This window comes from Macaca mulatta, chromosome 12 (genome assembly GCF_049350105.2).
Source record: "Macaca mulatta isolate MMU2019108-1 chromosome 12, T2T-MMU8v2.0, whole genome shotgun sequence".
Taxonomy (NCBI): domain Eukaryota; kingdom Metazoa; phylum Chordata; class Mammalia; order Primates; family Cercopithecidae; genus Macaca; species Macaca mulatta.
The window spans coordinates 23,038,336-23,061,363 of NC_133417.1; positions in this window are offsets into that span (position 1 = coordinate 23,038,336).

The following is a 23,028-nucleotide window of genomic DNA, read 5'->3' on the forward strand; positions in this document are numbered from 1 at the left end:
GAAATTAAAGGAAAGGTGATAAACGGGGAAAAGTCTATTTAATTGGGGTGTTGATGCGGGAGTCATTAGTCTCTGACTCTAAAATATTAAAGAGAAAAACTGAGAATAGAAAGAATGTATAATGGGCAAGGTGCAGTGGCTCACACCTGTAATCCCAGCACTTTGGGAGGCCAAGGTGGGTGGATCACCTGAGGTCAGGAGTTCAAGACCAGCCTGGCCAACATGGTGAAACCCTGTCTGTACTAAAAATAAAAAAATTAGCCGGGCGTGGTGGTGGACATTTGTAATCCCAGCTACTCAGGAGACTGAGGCATGAGAATTGCTTGAAGCTGGGAGACAGAGCTGGGAGACTCATTGATTGAAGCAGTGAGCCAAGATGGTGCCACTGCACTGCAGCCTGGGCAACAAGAGTGATATTTGGCCTCAGAAAACAAAAACCAAAAAAAAGAAAGAAAGAAAGAAAAGAAGAATGAAAGAATGGAAAATGGAAAATGGAAAGTCACCAACTTTCAGCATCTTTAGCTGTAGATATTACATTTACTCCATAATTGTTACTACACCCCAAAGGGCCAGGCACTGTGCTAATTCAGAGAGGACTAGAGACACCATCTCTTTCTCCTAAGAGATGAAGTTTTGTGAATAGACTAGACAGCCGGAAAATAGAGGAGCAAACTTGTAATGGGAATCAATGCAAAACTACACTCTTTGCATGTGAAAAACACAAACCCCCTAACACCTTATTAATTGTCTTTGTATATATTGTCTCATCTGATCCTCACGACATCGTCTGAGCGATGCATCGCTGCCCCACTGCCCTGGCAACAAAACTGAGGATCTGAGAGACTTAACACATCGCAGAGCTAACAGCTGAAACAGCTGGGATTTGAATTCTGTGTTTACACCAAAAACCATGTACTTGCCACTATACCATGTTATCTCTGCCAGTACCTAGCTGAAACAACTTCTGGTTAATCTATGACATACACAAGGCTTTCTGTTTCTTGAGCTTCATGTCTCATTAATATGGCCCCATTTTACTTTTTCATAGAGCAGGTACCTTTCATACCTCTCTCTCATCAGGATCAGAAATTCATTTGCAATCTAGATAATTGGAAAAATTATGTTTTATTTTTCTCAAGAGTATTTGAATGTTAACATGAGCTGCAATGTAGCCTTAAGATCAGAGTGAATTAAAAACTCCAAACAGTAACCAGGTCAGAAACTGGAAAGAAGAGGTATCTGAGGGAGGAAAGAAGTCTTTAAAAGCCCTGCACAGATGACCTACTGATATTCAGTTCAGGAGTAAAGCAAAGGAGTCCACTACAAGGGACCCAATGGACAAGACAGGCCTCTGATGTAGTAGCATCTTTTAAGCTGTGTCGAGCTGCAGTCAGCTGTCTCAGGTCTATGGTCTGCAACAGTGTTCACCACTCGGGAGGGTGCTGGCTGAGCCGGAGCTCAGAGGAAACTTCTCTCAGCCAGGAGCCTCACCACAACACTAGGAGGCAGCAAAGTACCTGGGAAAGGAATTCACTTCAACTCACTTTAGCTCTGCAAGTATTTACTATCTGGAGAACACGTGTCCTTCTTCTAGAGTTGTAAATATGGTGAAAAACTAAAAATTTTAGCCTTGATCACTTGAGAAGATACAATCTCATTGAGGATATAAGAGAAATAAATCCACAGTCAAAATTTTCAGACAGGGGGGGCAGCAGGCATGATGGGGACCATTCCAGAGAATGGTGACACCAATAATACGTCTTAGGAAACAGGGAGAGACCAAAGTGAGCTACACAGTTAAGGAAGGCTTAGTGGACGGGTGGACTCTGAATTTTTATAATTGTGATGGTAGAAATGGGGAGATCATCCTTGATAGCAAGCATGAGTCCAGATGGAGAAATGAGCTTAGAGAAAATGAGTGTAGTAGAGGATGGATTGCAGGGACACGAGACTGACTCAACAGAGGAGGCTTTGTGGTGCATCTATTATGTGCCAGACCAGGGCTGTGGGTTTCCAGTCATCATTTCATTCACTTTTCACAATAGCTGTGCTGCAGGAAGAACTCTGTTCACCTCTAGTATAAAAAGCATCTCAGAGATAAGTAACTTGTCTGATCTGCAACAGTCAGAGCCAAGAATTGAAAGAGCATTTGCACCATCCTTCACTCCATGTCTCCGTGGTTCAGATGCAACTGAGATAAAGGTAGAAACTGTCCTTGACCTTGAGGAACACACAGGTTGTCTGGGGAAAGACAGACAAATTCATCAGGAATTTCAATCCAGTATAATGTGTCACAGAAACCAAGTAAGACAGGGTCTTGTTTTATGAAAGACACCGTATGGTACTTGAGGTGTATCTGGAAAAATAAACAGAATATACTCAGGCAAAGAAAAGAGCAAAGGTTGCTTCAAAGTGAGGAAACAGCCTGTGGACAGTGCCAGAGGTGAGGAAGGGTCTGGCGCATACAGAGCACTCCACACCAGCAGGTGCCAGGGGCTTAGAACACAGACTCTGCCAGCAGATGTCTGGTGGAAGTCCTGGCCCTGCTCCTTCCTGGCTGTGTGGCCTTTGGAAAGTCACTTAACCTCTCTGTGCCTCAGTTTTCTCACCTGTAGAGACAACAAAAATACACATCGCCCAAGGTTATTGAGGAGCAAATGATCTAACATTTGTAAAGAACTTAGAACCATGCCTGGCAAATATGTAATGTGGTGTGGCCAGGTAAATCATGGAAAGGGCCCTTTGTCCTATGCTCACACACTTGGGATTTGTCTTGAGATTGGTGTGAGGATGTTGAGGAAACATAATGAGAACAGTAAAGTCTCTGGATTCGCATTTTAGAAAGCTGAGGGTGAAGACTTGCAGTCATTTAAATGAAAAATGAGGGAGGCCAGAAGCTCAGGCAGTGGCAATAGACAGGGCAAGGATAAAATGGGCTCAAAAGATACTAAGAATGGAATATGAGAAAATTAAGTGACAAATGGATGAAGGCAGCAGTGGTCTCTAAGTTTTAGGTTTGGGGAAATTATGGTTTCCAAAGGAGGTAGAATGCTGTCCTTTGACCCTTGCCCTTGCCTTCCAGCCCCTCATCACCCCATTCACCTCCCGGGCTGTCTGCCTGTGTGTGAAATGAGGGCTTTCCAGGATAGGAGCTCTCACCACCCGTCCAGCTCTCAGAGTCTTTGGGGCTGCCTTTATGGTGAGTGGCTACAAAGTGCATGTGTGAGTCCAGCTGTCTCCAACCAGGATGGCCTCCTCGCCCTCTGTCTTCCTGTTTTTACCGACATGTTTTCTTTTTTATTTATTTCTGTTTTGGATTTTTTTTTTTTTTTTTTGAGACACAGTCTCACTCTGTCACCCAGGCTGGAGTGCAAGTGGCACGATGTCGGCTCACTGCAACCTCCACCTACCACGTTCAAGGGATTCTTCTGCCTCAGCCTCCCGAGTAGCTGGGACTACCAGTGCGCACCAACACGCCCAGCTAATTTTTGTATTTTTAGTAGAGACAGGGTGTCCCAATGTTGGCCAGGCTGGTCTCGATCTCCTGACCTCGTGATCTGCCCGCCTCGGCCTCCCAAAGTGCTGGGATCCATAGGCGTGAGCCACCGCTCCCGGGTATATGGACATGTGTTCTAATGGTCTGCTTAGAAATGAGGCTTTAAGTCAGCTGCCTCTTCTCAAATGAACACGGGGAGATGGGTGACAGCGGTGAATGACTCTCTATTTGGAGAGTCACCCCATGCTGCAGTTCCCTCCTGGGTCATATGACACCGAGGCAGAAGCCAGTGAGTGTATGGGGCCAGCTCCCACCTACCCCCTGCACACTGACAAGAGAAACTTCCCCAGGGCACAAGGAAACGACCCAAATAAACACATAATGTATCCCCAATCCCTCTCCTTCGCCATCCCCTGCTAACGCAAAATGAATCTAGTCACTAAGAAAATTAAATATGATACTTGCTTTGATTTTTATTTCTATGTGCTCGTGTGCTTCTGCCCTTAAAAGGCAGCCCCTCCTTTTTTAAGGCCATACATCAGAGTACTTTAAACACATCTCTCTTTAAGTGGAACTAAATAAGACGGTCCACATTTCAATTTCTCTTTCTTAGAGTCAACTTTCATATGTGTGCCTCAGGAGAAACAAGTTCAATTTTTTCTTCACCCATTACAAGCTGCTGGTGCCATAGGAACATTCAGGCGTGGAGAGAAAGGATGTCATTTCATTCTACCTGTTGGGGGTCAGTGCCCCTCAGGTCCCAGAGCTAAAAGACTTCACAGTCTCCAATTATTTGTGTTTTCAGCAACACTTAAAAAGTAGCTCCAGAAATGAAGTCAATGTTTAGGGATAATCAACTGCTTCAGAGACTCACCAACCTAGATTTCCACGCTTGGCCCAGGAAGAGACTCGTGTATAAAAGCTGTGGCTTGTATCAGAGCAGTTTCTAGATCTCTCTCCAATCCTCACCAATCGTCTGTAGTTAGCCCACCCTTCTCAAAGATGAGTAAGGAGAGGAGGAGAGGTGGCAAGTGACTTGTGTGACTGCTCTGCAGAAAGGTGTCAGAGCCAGGATTAGAACCCAGGTGTCACAACACTCCCATCTCTGTGTTACTAATTTTGAGGCTGTGTCACTGGAATTTTATTTTGTACCTTAACATGACATCACCATGTCTGAGCATGGTGCTATGATGGAATCAGGAATGCCCCAGGACTTTCTTTACTCTCCCAATCCCACTGCCTGAACTCAAGCTTGCTCCAGTTTCTCCATAGAGATGAATAATCTTAACAGTAATAACAGAAGCCTCTGTCTTTCCAGTTATAAAAGCAAGTTATTCCAAAGCAACCCTGCTAAGGTGAGCTGGGCATTTTGTATTTGCCCTAGAGATCTACTAGCCAACCTCCTCACCCTATTCCATCCCTGGAAGACTGGCCTCCGGGGGTCACATCAACTGTGGTCCCTGCAGTGGGGCTGCTGGTCCTTTTCTATCAGAAGAAGGCACCAGCAGGAGATGAGAGAATCAGAGGAGAAAAATCGGTGAATGCAATCACCAGCCAACCCCTGCTGGGTCAAAGTCTGGCAGTAGCTGTGCTCCCCTAATGTGGGGATATCTGCCCAGTGGTCCATTTCTACCCTCTTCTACAGTGACAGGTTCAGCAACCTTGGAGTTCTGACAGCCACTCTGCCCTGTGCTGGTAAAGGCATCTTACTGTTGTTGGAAGCAGTTAAACAATCTCTGAAGTCTTATTTATGTATGCATTGGACTCACATGTATACATAAGTGCACATACATACAAATATTTATATATTTATAAACACATACACACATGCATATCTTAGAGTGCTTTTCTGATTGAACCCTTACTCTGATGGATACACAGAAACTCAGAATGTCTAAGAAACATTCCTAGAGTCGTACAACTAGGGTCAGCTACAAAATTTGTGATGCCCAGGAGAAAATAAAAATTCAGCTGCTTTATGCAAAAAGGAAAAAAAAAAAGCTATTTATTTTCTTCTGTGGTCTCCCTCTTGACCTGCATGGTGTGCTTTTGTTTGCCATTTAATGTCACACTCCCTGGAAGCAGGTGCCAACCTTGATCCCTTCCAGGCCTGCATCCAGACCCTGCAGGGGGAGCAGCAGCAGCCGTGACTGGGCAGGAGCCGGGGAGCAGCAAAGGGGTTCCCTGGAGAGATGGAAGTACCAGGAGGTGAGAAGGCCAGCGACCCAGGGCTTGCTCCAGTGTCCCACTGGGCTTCACTGACAAACCACAAATTCGAAAGTAAAATTATGAAGAATCTCAAAGCAGCAGCTGCAGGGCATCAAACCACAGGAGCAGTGCCTGTTTTGATGGGGCCTTGTGCTACTGCACACACATGATGCTGGGCCGACACACAGCTGTGTGTGATGCAGCTGGGATTTAAAATGTATCTGACTCTAAAATCCATGCTTTTGCCACAGAATCATGTTGCCTTCCGAAGCTAGTAAATGGACTCCTCTCTCCTTAGTGAGAAGTCTGCGGATCAGAATAAGAATAAAATCCAACAGACAGATGACATCTTAACCTTCCCAGGCCTACAGCCCACATACATTCTCTATGTTGTTAGCCAAGGAAAGAAGGTATTTAGTTTTTCTTTGTAATTAAGAAAAAGACGTTAAGCCAGGTAACATTTCTGGTGACTTTTGGACTTCTCATCTCAGCATCAAACTCACACGGAGCCTCAATTAAGTGTCCACACCTAGCAGAAGGGGCAAATCATTAACTAGGACACTTTGCCTTAGGCGACATGGATGTCACCAGCCGCTTTGAAATTGAATAGTATGGCTTGACTGTTCTATCAGTCAAGGGAAAATTCAAAATCATCAGACCAGAAAACCATTTCAGGGCTTCAGGCCCACTGTAAGGAGATTGACCAGCGAGGGTATTTGGCTGCATGGGTAATATAGTTTGGGTATCTGTCCCTGCCCAAATCTCACATTGAAATGTTATCCCCAATGTTGGAGGTAGGGCCTGGTCAGGGGGTGATTGGATCATGATTTTTCATGAACGGTTGAACACCATCCCTCTTGATACTGTCCTAGCAATAGTGAGTGAGTTCTTGTGAGATCTGGTCATTTAAAACTGTGTGGTATCTCCCCACTTGCTCTCGCTTTCACCTTCCCACTCCCGCTTCACCTTCTGCCATGACTAGAAGCTTTCTGAGACCTCCCCAGAAGCAGATGCCAGCATCATGCTTCCTGTGCTGTCTGCAGAAGTGTGAGCCAATTACAACTCTTTTTTTAAATAAGTTACCCATTCTCAGGTATTTTTTATATCAATGAAAAAACGGACTAATGCAGTGGGGAATGCTGAATTCTGACTCTCAGGAATGGAATGATGGTACCCTATAGGGTGGGTAGGGGCAGAGGAAACAGAACAGAGAACTGCTTCTGAGGAATAGAATAAAGACCACCAACATGAATCTATGAACCAGGACTCTGTCTTAAAGTGGAATTTCATACACAATTCAAGGCACAAATATCCCAGGTAATGAAATGGCAGCAGCAAAGAGTTTTACGTGAGTAACATTGAGAGTTTTACATGAGTAACATTTGCTCCATGGGTTGTGGTATAAAGAAATCCAAGACTAGACTGAGTTTTCTTGCAGGTAAAACCAAAACTATTGCAAAATAATAATTATTATAATAATAATCAGTAGCAGTGCTTAACCTGTGTTGATTGATAAATGAACACCACAAGGGGCTGAAAAATAGAGAACAGACTTTATAGAGTGGGTAAAACTTAGACTATTTTTTGCAAAAAGAATGAAGAATCATGTAAATTAATGTACTTGCTAACAGTTCACACAGAAAGTCTAAGAAAGTTTTATCTAAATCCCCTGCATGAGAAGTACTCATCAGGTTACTAAGAAGAAGGTAAGGCAGTTGGAAAGACATTGCATGTTGATCTCAATGAATCCAATTTTTTCTCCTCAATAGTCTCCCTCAGTGACCTGGGGGAAACTTGTTCATTCTGGAATGCTAAGAGGTAAGGAACCAGGAAGCCAGCCATCTGCTCAGTGAATCAAGACAAGTGCTGACAATTAGAAATAAAGTGTCAGCCACATATGTAATTTCAAATTTTCTAGTAGCCACTATAAAAGTAGTAAAAAAGGAAAGTGAAATTAATTGTAATATTTAAATTTTTAAAATTTAATGATTTAAAGATATAAAATATCAATTATTTAATGATTTAATATATAAAACATATTAATTTCATATTATTTAATATAATAAATATTTTAATATATTGACAGCCTGGCATAGTGGCTCATGCCTGTAATCTCAGCAATTTGGAAGGCCAAGGTGGGCGGATCAGGAGGATCTCTTAGATCCAGACCTTCCTGGCCAACGTGATGAAACCCTGTCTCTATTAAATATTAGGTGGGCATGGTGGCGGGTGCCTGTAATCCCAGCTATTTGGGAGGCTGAGGCAGGACAATTGCTTGAACCCAGAAGGCAGAGGTTGCAGTGAGCCAAGATCACACCACTGCACTGCAGTAGCAAGACTCTGTCTCAAAAAAAAAAATTTAATATATTGACATAAATATAATGAACTACATTTACATAATCTATACATTAAAATAATCAACCTATGAAGACAATCAATCTGAGACAATCAATCTAAATATAAATTAATAATGTATTGATATACAGTAGCTTATATAAATATAAATTAATCAATAATATATTGAGCACTTAATTAATAATCTTAATATATAAATTTTAATATATTATTATATCGTTTAACTTACATAGACCCTGCTAAACAAATTTGAGTCCCCCCAATGACTCTTATTTTCTATAATTAGTGGTCTATACTCGACAAAAGGCTATTTAGCAAATGCTGACAAAGAGAAGTCATTAATAGTGTCACCTTCTTCAGACCATTTTATGCCCCTAAAGCATCCTTAGCCAAGTGTTTTATCAATCACAATCTACTGAAATTGCCTATTTTGGACCTGTTTCTTGTATTAGACTATAAACTCTTTGAAGGCAAGAAACATACTTTATTAGTCTGTGTTCCCCCAGTGACTAATACTGCCAGGACTATAAACAAAAGCTTGTATGTCCTGGTTTCCTCCCACAGGATCTGAAGCATTCTTGCCCTGTAGGGCTTTTTGGCTCATGCCTGCAGTTCCTTGAGTCTTGACTCACATTCACTTCTCAATGGAACCCATCCTGACCACTTTATTTAAAATGATAAACCTCTCCCCTTGACCTTTCTGATCTTCTTTACACTGTTCTACTCTACTTTTTCCCCAAAGCACTTACCACATTCTGGCACACTATATGCAGTAATTTGCATAGCATGCTTACTCTCTACTCCCTTCCCCTACTGGACAGTGAGCTTTAGAAAGGCAAGGATTTTTTTTTTTAACTGCTACATTCACTGATATATACCTAACATCTAGAACAGTCAAGTACTAGCTGATTAAAATAAATTTGTTGAATTAGAAAAATGAATCCCGAATGAATAAATGAAAGAGGCTAAACAACAACAACAACAACAACAAAAACCACCAATAACAACCAAAAACAACAATAACAACAACAACAACAAAACAAGCTACATTCAAAGACTCATCTGAGATAGGGCAGAAGTCTAGTAGACTAGCAGACGTTGCGGTGATCAAAGTAGATGCTGGGCAGTTTCTTCTCAACACAAGTAAAAAAAAAAAAAAAAAAAAAGAGTACAGGCCAGCCATGTTTAAGAGCAGCACTGCACAAATAAAAGTTAACAGCCCGTATGGGAGAGGAGTTTGCCTGCTTAATGACTTGGCAGCAGAGCAAGTGTGGGGACTGTTTGAAGAGATTTGAGACCTTATCTTTTGTTGACTACCTGCTCCCACAGCCCACAGGAGCCATGAGGAGTATTTCCAAAGGACAGCAAAAAAAGTCTGGCTTTATTTGGCCACCAGGAGGCGACGTGCAGCACGCGCAGGAAAGGAGAAAACAACAGTTAACCCTCAACTGAATTCCAAGAAGGAATGAATAGACTCAGAAAGAAGTGAAGCAAATTACTTCTTCCCTCTTGCTATTTCTTACTTATTCTTTACTTTGCTTCAGGGATGCAGGAGTGGAGGATGCTGTCAATGTTGGGCTTGACTAGGGTGGAGAATAAGGGAAATTAGTCCCTTGGCAAAGGCTTTAGGTGAGAGCTGAGATGTGCACTCAGCTAAGTGCTGAAAACAACATGTTGCCAATGCTTAGAAAACAGGAAGAACAAAGAGCAGCTAAGTGATTTAAGTGGATTCTCCATATAAAAGGAAAATTATGATGATAGCAAGACAATGAAAACTTTGTAACAAGTGAATTTTAACAATTAATACTGTTATTAACATGCCATAGTCTCCTCCAGTGCCAAATCGTATTGGTCAGGAAATGCAAAAAGCCTCTAGCAGGATTAACCCAGTCTTTGTGGTGAAAACGTAGTTTAAATTTTATTCTATTAACTTGGAAAAGATAATCCACTGTTCTCTTGAGCAAACCCAGGGGCTTATTTGAATGAAGCAGGAAATTTTGCTAATCCAAGGTTTCAGGCATGATTGCAGAATGAGGAAATAGAACCATAGGGATTCCTAAGAAAGATCTCATCCTAAGAAATGAGAGGCAGATCCCAATCTTCATGAAACCCACACTATCGGGGACATTCCGTTTTGGAGGCATAGTACAATAATGAGTCATGAGATATTAAGTAACTATTCATGTTTGAGAATCTGTGCTAATAATTTTTTTAACATAGATTTTCTCATTTTTATTTCACCAGATTACCACCTTACAGATAAGAAAGCTTGTCTTCCTTGCCTAAGTAGACAGCCCAAGGTCACACGGCTAGCAAATGGTGGATTCAACCACAACTGAAGGCGATTTGATGCCAAAGCTTTATTCTCCTTTATACTCAGGGATAAGAGGAGCAGAAACTGCATTCCTCAGGGATACAGAGGATCTGAAGAGATTTAAATCCAAAAGCCTTGATGTGTTAGTAAGATGAGACTTATGTAAATCCAAGTCATCAGCTCCAAGTATTCCACTCAATCAGTCTTCCGGAAAGCATGTGGGGAGACCTGGCATGCCATTCCCTACCAAATAAGGAGTGTAGGTGTTAGTAGATAAAGATATTCAGCCAGGTGCGGTGGCTCATGCCTGTAATCCCAGCACTTTGGTAGACAGAGACGTGCGGATCACCTGAGGTCAGGAGTTCGAGACCAGCCTGGCCAACATGGTGAAACCCCATCTCTACTGAAAATACAAAAATTAGCCAGGCATGGTGGCACATGCTTGTCATACCAGCTACTCAGGAGGCTAAGGCAGAAGAATCACTGGAACCTGGGAAGTGGAAGTTGCAGTGAGCCAAGATCGCGCCACTGCACTCCAGCCTGGGAGACAGAGTGAGACTCCATCTCAAAAAAAAAAAAAAAGAAAAAAAGGAAAAAAAAAAAACTATATGTATATATTCAAGCTGAAACTGTTTTTTTAAAAAATCTCCCAGTGAGACTCCATTCTTTATTGTACACTTATATTTTCCCCTCTTATGAAAACTAATAAAGGGATGTTTCAAATTAAAATAAAAACCCAAATCCCATTACTCAAAAGCAACTATTCACTTCTACTCTTTTTCTGTGACATTTTAAATCATTTTTGTCATATTGTACTCTTTCCTCCTCTGTTTGCTCAACATATGACACAAGCATATTTTGCCATTAATATTCTACAAGTTTTAAATGTTTAATAATTTTATGTGAAAAAAATTCAAACATTCTGTCAACGTACTTTGGTAAGATGCCATCAGGTATATGTAATAAGTTACTTAATTTCCTCCCTGTTAGCCATTAGCTTTCATTTTTTTTCTATTACAAATAACAAAGATTAACTTCTTTGAGTTAAAGCTTAGCATTCTGCAATTGCTCACATATCTGCAGGAAAGCTAAAGTATAAGATCTGATGATTCATTTGTATGTTGAAAGGAGTTTACCTGTTTTCCTGAGAGTGGTTTTCAGGAAAAAGGGGGGGTTTGAGGAGGGGAGTATAGAATTCCAGAATTCCTGACAACAGTATAGTAGGGTCTTCCTAAGGGGGGAAGCTGGAACAGAAAGGAGAGGTTGGGCCATCAAAGAACCACCTCCCAGTATTGATCACCCTGCCTCTACTTTCATACAAACCACTGAATGGAATATGAATGCTTCAACCTCCGAAAATATCCAGACATCCTGAGTATGTCAGGGGAATCTAAGTCTGTATCTGAATTTTAGAAGAAATTCCTGTACATTTACAACAAAAATACGGAGTGGTTGCAAGAAGCCATCACTTTGCCTCCATCAGAAATCACAGCCCCTGCCAGAGAAGCTATTTTCCAAGTGGGCAAGAGAGTTCCCTCAAGAAAGTTATGAGTTCTCATTGGAAACATTCTTGAAAGATATATCTATTTGTCTCTTAAAGATGGAGCGGGAACAAGGGATTTAAAAGACCACAGAGATTGGAGTTAAGCTGTGACAGGAGTGGAGGGTAGCAGCTTCCTAATGAGAGGCTGTGTAAGTTTCAGGAGTTTCAGGAGTATATTTCTGAAGTCAGTTCACAGCCTTTAGTGAAGATAAGACTAAGCAGAGATTGGACAATACTATTTTATGTATGGTTTTAGGAGTGGGGAGCAGGAGGAGCATAATCAGAGGCAAGGGAATTGAATGACCTTTCACAAAACTGTTAGGAAACGAAGTCTTTATGAACTCTCTCAGTTTAGACTCCTTTTCCTTAAGCCCTGATATAATTAAATCAAATTCAGCAATAACAAAATATCATAAACAATTTTAATATATTATATGTGCTGAAAAGTGTCACTAAGGAGATGGCTGCAACAAATTGAAAAATATTTAGTGTGGCTCCATCTGAATGTTCTATTGGTAAAGAAACACAATATGAAATTTGTCTTTAATTATTTCAATATAATGACTTTCACTAGGTGACTTTAAAACCATGGCCAGTATTATTATAGGAATTACTAAAATGTTTTTAATAAGTATCTGCTAACTTCATCAAGCTTATACCAAACATTTTAAATCATACCACTCATCGTACCTTTGAAAATAGGCATCCCAAGCTTCCCATCACTTTTTTCTGTTGCGATCTGACTAAATGACAACCATTTCTCTCAGATTCTCCATGACAGTTCTAATTATACATATTCCATGCCATTGTCCTTCCGAGCCATCAAATCACCTTAGCTATGTCAGTTTATGCAGTTAAAACTACTCTTCTTAGGTACTGGTCCACATTTGGAAATGATGCAAAAATCCTTTGTCACTTTGCATTTGATACCTTATTTGGAAAATATCACTCCATCAGTCTTATGAGAAAGGCTGAATTGGTGGTATCTGTCTTTGAAAATATGTTGCACATTTCCTGTTACTCAAACCTTAGGTTTCCATTCCTATTATGTACTTTAATACTAAAAATAATAATATATTGTCTGCTGAAAACATCCAGTAGCCAGGTGATCAATTGCGAATAATTGGAATTATCATTACCTGCAATGTGGGCATCTTTATCATAATAATATTGCTAAGGACATACATGGTTACTGTTCTAAGTGATTGATTTATCTGTTATGGCTATGTCAATGTGTTTTAGAAGAGTACATATAGTGTTGTGTATGAGAGGCCTCTGATCATTCATTCTTGCGTGTAATCATTTAACAAATATTTATTGAGTACCTTCTTTGTGCCAGGTGCTGTATGATGTGCTGACTCTATAATGGAGAACAAAATGCCCACGCTGTCTATGTATATGGAACATAGAGCTGGTCAGAGATGACAATGAAGCCGAAATGTGAAAGCTGCGTAAGAATTAGCCAAGCAGAAAGAAAGCAGGGCTCAAGAGCCTGAGCAAAGAAAGCACTTGGAATATGCAAGAACTGGAAGAAAGCATGCCTGCCACAGCACACGTTTAGGGGACTGACGCATGAGAATAGAAAAGGCCAGGCCACACAGGCCTAGAGGCCTTATGGCATAGCTTGTCTTTTATCTTAAGGTGATAGGAAGGAAATATAGTTAGAAGGAACTTCCATCAGAACTGTGAAATAATAATGAAACGAATTTATATATATATACATATGTGTATATATGTGTGAATTTTTCCTAGAAGTTATAATTGTATATATGGAATTATCTGTTTATAACATATTTTATATATATCAATATATAGTTATATAATGTGTAATTATATATATAATTTATATGTAATATACAGTTAGAAATAAATAAAACATGCAATATAACATAATTATAAATAAATTTCTGTATATATAAAATGCAATTTTTATTTTAAAAACATCACTTTGGCTGTTATGTAGTGATTAAAGAGGGTTATGAGTAGAAGCAAGAAGATCAAGGTGGCTGTCATCTCTCAGGTTCCTCAGTGTCTGTCCTCGTCTCCTTTGAAGGACAGGAAGACAGTGACGTCAGCTCTTTGGCAGTTGGATGGGTATGCGTGACTCATCTGGTCAAGGGGCTCTGAGAAAAAGTGATGTGAAGCTCTTATGGGCCCAGCTACAGAGAAGGGAATTCTCTTCTTTTGCCCCAGCAAACCCAGGGATGTGTGCTCTCAGGGGCACCTACTGCAAGTTGGAGATTCTCTCAGTCTGGGTCCTTTGGTGACAATGATGAGAAGAAGCACTTCCACACATGCTCCATCTGTCACCCACTAATCTATGCTAAATTAGTATCAAGAACAATAAATAAATCTATGTTATATTAGTGATCCTGAGATTTCAGTGCTACTTTGTTACCTCAAACTAGCCTAACTTATCCTAACTAAAACACTGGAATAATAGGACTCAATTTGGGGGAATGTAAGAAACAATAGAGCAACAGATACACAAGTGTGCATCACGGTAGCAAGCACAAAAGAGATTCTAAGAAAATGGTAGCTAGAAACTAATCCTATTGACTTTTTATTCCAGTCTCAGCTTTGTTGTTAACTGGTTCCCTGGATTTTAGGTGGACTCTTCAGCTCTCTGAGTCTCAATTCCCTTCTCTGAGTGAGAGGTTTGCACTAGATCTCCAAAACCCTCACCACCTAACATTCTGAGCTGATGGGATAACAAATGCAGAGGAGTCTGTGCTACATGGAAGAGCTGAGCATTGCTTTCCTTTTCTCTTCTTTCTTCTCTGTTCATCAAGCAGAGTAAGCACATCCCTTGGATACCAGGTCAGTAGACACACAGTCCAAGGAACCAGGCCAGTAATACTCCCTTTTGCTCTTCTTTGCATAAAGAAACAATTATGAGACAATTCATGATTCATTCAAGGCCACTGAAAAAATCCTTAATTTATCTCTGGAGACTTACAAAGCCAACAGCTAGCCAGGGAAAATAAAAATACCAATTCTCCTGGCTAAGATAGTCAAGGTAGCAATAAACTAGTGTAAAGGGACTCCATTTGGCCTTTGTGTGTCCTCTTAAGAGAACTGCCAGGCAAATCTGCAAATTCCCAGAACCACTGATCCAGACTTCCAAGTCAAAGGGAGATTTGGGCTTTCTCCACGTCCTGGGCATTTCAGGCAGTACATATAATCCATTTATGTGACAGAAATTCTTAGAACAAACTGGGCTCTGGCTCCAAAGCTGCCACTAGCTAGCTGTGTAATTCTAGAGAAATAACTCTACATTGTCCACATCTCAGGATCCTCACTTGTGAAATGGTGATAATGAAACCCATCTTATCTCCCTCCTGCGGTTGTCACAATGATCAAACGGGATGGAATAGAAGTGAATGTCCTTTGAAAAGCATACTCTGCCCCACAGATGGCTTTGAGAACTACTGATGCATTGTTGTCATTATTGCTATTATGATCTTTCCCGCTCCGTGGTGATACATCTCAAGGGATCTTCCTTGTGCACGCCAGGGACCAAAAAAGTAAAAATAAAAAAATAAAAAAACTCTCCCTTCTCTATTTGATACATGGTTTGGCTGTGAAGGGAATTTGCCGACTTGAAAATGTAAACAATCTATTTCCACAGAGATGATTTTCCTTACACACACAGGAACAACGGCTTTTTTTCCTTTCTGAATGCACATGAATGCCTGTCCTCCTGAGGGATCCTAACTGCTTTTTATGTCTGTAATCGGTTTACCTTCCTAGGTGCCTGCTATTCTCTGAATAAAAGTACTAAAATAAACACCTACCCTTCAGATCTCATGAGAGTCTAGCCGACTGCTTTTACCCAACTCACATCCCCGAGCTCATTGGCTGGAAATAAAAACAAAAGAATTGGAGACCATGTTCTGTAACACACACACCGCCCCCGACCCAAAGGCATGCAGTGCAGTTATTTAGGTGGTGGGATGAGAAAACCGAGAGTAGAGACCCTTCACCCAACATCCCTAATGAGCACTATGAAATCCCCCATCCATAGGAAGCTTTAATCTTTGGGGTTATAAGACTTTTCCAGCATCCAGAACCCTTTCTAGTAATGTAAATCCATTTGGGAGTGTACTTGAAATTATTAGCTAAACCGTGGGTGAACTTACTGAGAGCTCGCTAGCAGCAGAGTTTATGTAGGAGACACCAGAAAAGGATGTATGGGGCTGGAGGGACAAGCATGAGGAAAAGACAGAAAGATTTTGAGAAAGATGACAATGTTAGAGTTAAATTATATGAATCTAAACAAATAATGATTAAAATGACATAGCTGAGGCCCAGATAAATTAAACAGCTCATTAAGAGTAGACCAAAGTTGGCCGGGCACTGTGGCTCACGCCTGTAATCCCAGCACTTTGGGAGGCCGAGGCGGGTGGATCACGAGGTCAGGAGATCGAGACCATCCTGGCTAACATGGTGAAATCCCATCTCTACTAAAAATATAAAAAATTAGCCAGGTGTGTGAGCGGGCGTCTGTAGTCCCAGCTACTCGGGAGGCTGAAGTAGGAGAATCGCTTGAACCCGGGAGACAGAGGTTGCAGTGAGCCGAGATCGCGCCACTGCACTCCAGACTGGGTGACAGAGCGAGACCCTGTCTCAAAAAAAAAAAAAAGAATAGACCAAAATTACCTTAATCCTAGGTCAGTGAGTGAATTTTAAATCTAAATGGCTGAAATAATTATGGAAATGGGTAAAACATTCCTCTAAGGGAAAAGGTTCATCTGTTGGCAGTCCTCGGATTCAATATTCTCATAGTAGGAAACATTCTACACTGTGTCAGGCAGCATGCAAGACATGAGGAATAAAATCATGGACCTCCAAGAGGGCACGGAAGCTCAGGCAAACCGTGTCAATACAGTATGCACCTGATGCAGAGGACTCCCCATGGGTAAAGAAGGGGCTCTGAGCCCAGACTCAAGAGGGCAGGTGAGAGATTCCTAGAGGCATCCAACCTGTTTTTGAAAGATGTCACCAGAGGAGACGGCACAAGGAGGATGCTCCAAGCAGAGAGAGCAGCATGTGTAAGGGCACAGCAGTATGAAATTGCCTGGAGTCTGCCATGGATGCACACACATGCATGTGTTCTTACTGAAGCGCTGCATCCAGGAAAGCCAGGGTGAAAAATGAGGTTGAAGATACACAGTTAGGGCATCTTTGAGGGCTCTTGATGCTGCTCTAAGTTTAGGCTTTATTAAAGCAATACGGATTCATCTGGGAGTTAAAAAAGAAAGTGACAAGGTCATATTTGTATTTCAGAAAAAAAAAAAAAACAGTCTGACAGCAGTGAAAGAGGTGGGTTTGAGAGGTTTGCAGCAGGGAAAATACAAAAGGAACAAATGCAGGAGATATTGAGGAGGTGAAATCATCCAAACCGAGTGAATGCTTGGATAAGAGACTGGTAGGATAAGTGTGGTTAAGGAAAATTCGCTGGTTTCATAACTATTTTAACATTAGAAGAAGAAAAAGTGTATAATTTTGGGGTGCAATGGGACTAATTTGTTTAGAGAACATTTGAATTTGTCTTAATTCAAATTGTACTGCTAAACCTAGAGGGAGAAAAGAAAATTACGAGGTAGAGATATGGCCTTATTTTCCCAATTTGGCTAATTACCATTATTACTCAGCACTTTTAGTGCTTGAAAGCTTGACTATCCTAAACTTAATAAGGAAAAGGTATCTAAATGATGCCAAAAGTAATTGTCTTAGAATCTATGGAGGCAAGATGATGTTCTTCTTCATTCCAGAGATCAAGAAATATTTGTTAAATAGGTGAAAGCTTAACATTAAAACTATACCAGCTGAGTTACATATGGTTAAGATGGCAGGTTAAACATATACATTAATTTTGTTTCCCCATGAAACCCACTAAAATCATTATAAATATTATTTTTTGTAGAAACAAACTCTTGCAAATGGGAAGAAAGAAAATAAGACAACAGGAACCAAATTCTAGAAGCCAAAAAGCAAATGGATAAAAAGTAACTTGATAGAACTGAGAAAGTCAAATTACAAGTCAGCATCAAAGAAAACCAAAAACCAACACAAGTTACACCATAGAATCCTCAAGAGGCCCCAGAAGTGGGCATCCCAGTCATGTTTGGAACCAGGAGAGGCAGGTAAAGGGAAGGAGGAGGTCAAAGTAACAGATATTTCGGTGAAGCCATCTAAGAATCAGGTAGACCACTAGTTGCCACTCTCTTCAACCTCATGACTCGAAAAGATTTTTGCTGCACCATAAAATTGTTGATACATATTCCCTTAAAAAAAAAAAGTAAAAAGCATAACAGACGGTTTCTAGGGACATTAGGCACAGTTGAGGGTTTGGACACCATACTGAAAACAAAGGAAATAAGTAACTATGTAAAAAAATGCTGACTGTTTCATCTCTAAGACAGTTGCTCTGGCAGTCAGAATTCTGCTGTTACAGGAGGAAGAGTGGGATAGAGTTTTCAGGGAAATCTGACCAGCACAAGGAGAAATTACCAAAAACACTGGAGCATTCTCTTGGAATCTGCAAGTTAACAACATGCCAGACAATCAGAGCTTCAAATAAATTTCTGAGTAGTTCATTCTTAATCACGATCAGGCACCTAGGTTTACCAGATGTCAGAGTTAAAGGAAAGCCTCTAAGATAAAGAAGCCACTCTAAGATAGAATACGGAGACCCAAAGGACAAACAGAACAAAAAAGAAAGGAGAAAACAGAGCCCATGCCAAAAGAAGACCAAAAAAAAAAGGCACATAAAGCTATGATTCATGGTCTCAGAGGGAAAGGGTAATGCAGGCATGAAACAAAAAGAAGATAATATATAAGAAAAATACTCCCATCATTTTAAATGAGTCCTTAGAAATTCAAATCACAAGCAGGAAATAAAACGAAAATATCAATTGAAGAGTTGTAAGATAAAGTTAAGTGAATATACCATAAAGTAGAACAAAGCATGTGGAACATCCCCTATCCAAATAACAGATGTTCTAGAAAGAGCCATCACAGACATAAGAAAGGAGAAAATTACCAGTGTAATATTTCAAGAGAAGTTCCTAGAAGTGAATGACAAGAGTTTTTAGATGTGAAGGACCTAGTGAGTGTCCAGCACAGTGAAATCACACAATTCTACAAGCTTCAAATGAGGGGGTAAGGAATTGAGGATTGGGATGGCATCAGGTTTCTCAACAATAACCCTGAAATAAAACATTTAAAAAATGCCTTTGAAATTTTGAAGGAAAATTATTTCTGATCTAGAAGTCTCAACCTGGGTAAACTAGCAATTAATATTTCAATAAAGATATTTTCAAACATTCAAGATTCAAAAATTCACTTCCCTCTTATTCTTTCTTTTTTTGAATTTTTATTTTTAGTTCAGGAGTACATGTGCAAGATGTGCAGGTTTGTTGCATAGGTAAATGTGTGCCATTGTGGTTTGCTGCACTCATCAACCCATCACCTAGGTATTAAGCCCAGCATGTATTAGCTATTTTTCCTAATGCTCTCTCTCTGCCTACCCCACCACCCAACAGGCCCCAGTGTGTGTTGTTCCCATCCCTGTGTCCATGTGTTCTCATTGTTCACCCCTTTTCCTTTCTTAAGAAGTGACTGGAGTATGAGCTTTATGATAATGGTAATAATAATACTTAATAATAAACCAACAAAGAACAAGACATAGGAAACAGGCCATTCAGTATAGGAGAGAGGATGTGAGAATCTATGGAGACATCATAAAATGTTACATCAGAAGGACAGAGTTCCCCCCACTCAAGGGCAACCCAGAGTTTGGACTAATGCACCCCAAGAGGCAGACACACTGAAAGTTGTACACACTAAGATGCCCAATGCCATGATACATACACCTCACACCAACTTTTTACCAGAAAATAAAATTCCTTGGTAAGCACGGTTCTCAATAGTAGCTGGTCTGACTTTGCCTTGTCAATGTGCTAATAAATATCCTGTCCACTCTGCCATGCTTCCTGAATCAGCTGAAGACACTCATTTTGCTTCACAGAAATGTTCAGCTTTGACCCACTCCGAGAGCTGTAGGTAGGGAACGATGAGTCCAGAAGCAGAGAATACCCCTGATCATATCCCTGCTGGATATCTAGTACATGGTACACACCTTAACCCCACCACGTGGTCTGAATGGGGCCTCTGACATCCCTAGAGGAGACTCATTCATGTAAACATTCCATCAAGGTGGGACCATGAGATTTCTCAGACTTCTGTTTCTCTTCTCTTGGGAGGCGTTGTGTAATAGTGGCAATATTGCCTTTGTCTTATATAGCTACCCAAATTTCAAAACTAATCCATATATTATTTGAAAGCATTTACACTGTTGATAATATCATAAGTATAAGCAAGAGAGCAATTAACCTAAAAAGAGGATGGTGAGTACTTCTGGAGGGTAGGATAAAACAGAATGTAATCAAGGACAGACATACAGAAGGATTCTAAGACACTGGCCATATTCTAATTCTTTACCTGGGTAGTGGGTAGGTAAGTGGGTAGACAGGTGATTACTATATAATTTATAAACTGTGCATATGTTTCATACACTCTTCTATCTATCTATCAGTCAGGGTTCTCAGGAGAAACAGAATCAATAGGAGATGTGTGTGTGTGTATATATATACACATAAATATGTATGGTATACATAGATATATATACACACACACGTATATATGGAGATTTATTATGGGAATTGGCTCATGCAGTTATGGAGGCCAAGGAGTGCCACAATATGCTCTCTGCAAGCTGGAGAACTAGGAAAGCTGGTGGTGTAACTCAGTCTGAGTCTGAAGGCCTGAGAATTGAGATAAATGATGGTATATGTTTTGATCTGAGTCTAAAAACCCGAGAACTGGGAGCACCCATGTCTACAGGCAGGAGAAGATGGATGTTTCAAATGCAAAGCGAATGCTCCCTTCCTCAGACTCTTTGTTCTATTTTGCCCCTCAGTGGATTAGATGACGTCCACTCACAATGGGGAGGACAATCTTCTTGATGTTGTCTACCCATTCATATGCTCATCTCTTCCAGAAACATCCTCACAGACACCCAGAAATAATGTTTCACCAGATACATGAACATCCCTTAGTCCAGTCATGTTGACATAAAAGTAAGCATTACAATAATACATATCAAAACCTGTACAAGTATAAATAAGCAAATAAGCATTGTATACTTTTCATAGCTCTTTGCTTTTACACCCAACTGATCTTCCATGAAGATCTATTTGCTTCTGTTTTACATACACTCTTCTATCTATGTATCAGTCAGGGTTCTCAAGAGAAGCAGAACCAATAGGAGGTATGTGTGTATATATACATATTTATATATGGTATACATATATACACACACATATATGGTATACAGATATACATATTATATACATACAAATGTATACATATGTGTATATATGACATACATATATATATCTGTATACCATATATGTGTGTATATATCATATATATATCTGTATACCATGTATGTGTGTGTATATGTGTATACACATATATACCATATATATATATGGAGATTTATTATGGGAATTGGCTCATGCCAATTCTTTCTTTCTCTCTCTTTCTTTCATTATAAATACTTCTCTATTATCATCGTCATCAAGAAAGGGTTCACACGTGACATAAGCAGTACTTTTTAGAAGTCTTCAGAGAAATTCTTGAAGGCTGGAATATTTAGGAAAGACTTCTATGAGTGACTCAAGTCCTACTTGAAGGAACTAGGTTGTGGTTGTTTTTTTTCAAGTATCACAGCTTATTCATTCCTCCCTTCCCCCACCACAATGACAAGTACAGTTCTTAGAATATAGTAGGTGTTCAGAAAATGGAATGGCTTAATACATGTTTGAAGAAGAGACATTCCAGTCTATGGTGCAAACAGTCTTATCTAAAGCTATGGTTGTCCTCATGCATCCCCCTGTGGACCATCTTTGTCTGCTGCTTGCCAGAATTATTGACTGAAGAGAGTTCCTGTAATGAGATTTTAACTAAGTCATGTCTTTTTTCTGTTAATTGACATGAGTAAATTATTCTGGATAATTTACTTATATAAATTCACATAATGTAGAAATGTATAATATAGATTCCCTAGAAGTTCTCACTGGCCAGCAGTGGTTTTGCTTTGTCACCATATATCCAAACTTGATGATCCAAAAGAATATTTTTTATGTTTCATTAATTCTACAAAACTTAAGAATTAATACTGTAATCATCTCCTTAATGTTTTTTGACTATCTCATTGAAGACAGTACTTCCATAGATGCTTCTGCCGCAATCATTATATAAAAGTGATGAGCTCGGGTCAGCAGAGCAACTTGGAAGGAACCCTGGAGGGCATTTGAGTACTTGAGTTATTGGCTTGTGCTCTGAGGCTTTATTGTGGATGCTCATGAAAAATGGAATTTGAGACCTATCGTTGACCTGAGAGCAACTAAATGTTTTTGAATGAGCCCCTTCCTCTGACTGTGGGCTATGTTTATTTCCACACTCCCCAAGTCAGTTTTCAGCTTAACTCCCAACAGATATTTTGCTAATAATCATGGAAGGCTACTTTCACTGTTGTTACTGTCTCATTCAAATGCTCTTCATTTTCCTTTTATTTTCGCTATCCTGGTTGGCCTTAGCTAGTGACACTTTTTAATTATTTACCCAATAACTATTATAAAATGATAATCATTTGCCACAAATTGTGCAAACTGTTACAGATAAAATGAAAACTAAGTCACAGAACATCCTTCCACACACACTGGAACTTATTTTATATCAAAGAAACAATTGTATGTAATTATGCTCCATGATAAATGCTTTGAAGCAAAGATATAAGGTGCTATGAGAACATATTAACTAGAGAATCAAACTCCTGTGGCAGAAATGTTATAAAGTGTCATGAAGAGGAATATTTTCTCTAAGAATGTAACATTTCCTACTATGCAGCCATAAAAAAGGTTTGAGATCATGTTCTTTGTAGGGACATAGATGGAGCTGGAGGCCATCATCCTTAGCAAATTAACACAGGAAGAGAAAACAAAAACCACAAGTTCTCACTTGTAAGTGGGAGCTAAATGA